General features: G+C 44.8%; 1 protein-coding gene across 3 annotated transcripts in view; it reads left to right on the top strand.

The window, feature by feature from the left end:
* The window catches only part of Ccdc57 (coiled-coil domain containing 57), a 107,443-nt gene that overhangs the window by 866 nt on the left and 105,437 nt on the right, over positions 1 to 1,140 (top strand). The window lies entirely within an intron of this gene.

Here is a 1,140-nt window from a genome sequence, read left to right as displayed (position 1 = left end):
ATAGCCCTGGCTGTCCTGGAACTCACTTTGTAGTCCAGGCTGGCCTTGAACTCAGAAATCCACCTGCCTCTGCCTCCCAAGTGCTGGGATTAAAGTTGTGCGCCACCACCACCCGGCGGTTTCTATTTTCTTATTGTAAATAATAAACACCATTTGGGGAGGTGCTTGACTGTGTAAAAGTCTTGCTTTTAACCATATTTTCAGCTACTAATTTTAGCATACGTCAGTGAAAGCTTCCTGATTTTTTTTTCTTTTGATTTCATGTTTTATTCTCGCTATGTTAGCTGCAGAAAAAGAATCACAAGTTAACTGAATCAAAGGCCATTCAGACCATTCAGACTGAAGTGGGATCCAGTTTCCAGCAGTCTTTATTTAGAATCGGCATCAGTGTAGGTTTCAATCACTGCTCTGGCAGCTGGGGCCCTGGGAGAGCTGCAGGAAACAAGAACAGGCTGTATTCTCCAGGGTTCCTGCCTGGGTACAGGTCGGTCCTCCCTGGGAATAGCAGGTGGAGGATAACAGCGACTCCAAGGGACGGGCTAGTCATGAAGAGATGGAGATCATTGATGTCCCCACAGGGAGGACCTCAGAGGTCACTGCCCTTCCACCTGTATCCTGGAATCTTTTATGAAACTGTTCCATGAGGACCAGACAGGAATTTCATTGGCTTCAGGAATAGTCCAGTATAAGCCCACTGTCTTAGTCACTGTTCTGTTGCTATGAAGAGACGTCATGACCAAAGCAACTCTTATAAAAGAAAGCGTTTAACTAGGGGCTGGAGTACAGCTTCAGAGGCTTAGTCCATTATCATGTAGTCCACCACTACTAGCATGGTGCTTGGTAGCTGACAGCTACACCCTGATCCAGAGACAGACTGAGACAGCCTGGCGTGGGCTTCTGAAACCTCAAAGCCCACCCTAGTGACACACACTTCCTCCTATAAGGCCACACCTCCTAATCCTTCTAATCTTTACAAACAGTTCCACTCCCTGGTGACTAAGCATTCAAATACATAAGCCTATAGGAGCCATTCTTTTTTTTTTTTTTTTTTTTTTTTTTTTTTTTTTTTTTTTTTTTGGTTTTTCGAGACAGGGTTTCTCTGTATAGTTCTGGCTGTCCTGGAACTCACTCTGTAGACCA

Source organism: Mus caroli, chromosome 11 (assembly GCF_900094665.2).
Source record: "Mus caroli chromosome 11, CAROLI_EIJ_v1.1, whole genome shotgun sequence".
NCBI lineage: Eukaryota > Metazoa > Chordata > Mammalia > Rodentia > Muridae > Mus > Mus caroli.
The sequence above is the reverse complement of the archived record's forward strand: the minus strand, read 5'-3'. Positions and strand labels throughout refer to the sequence as shown.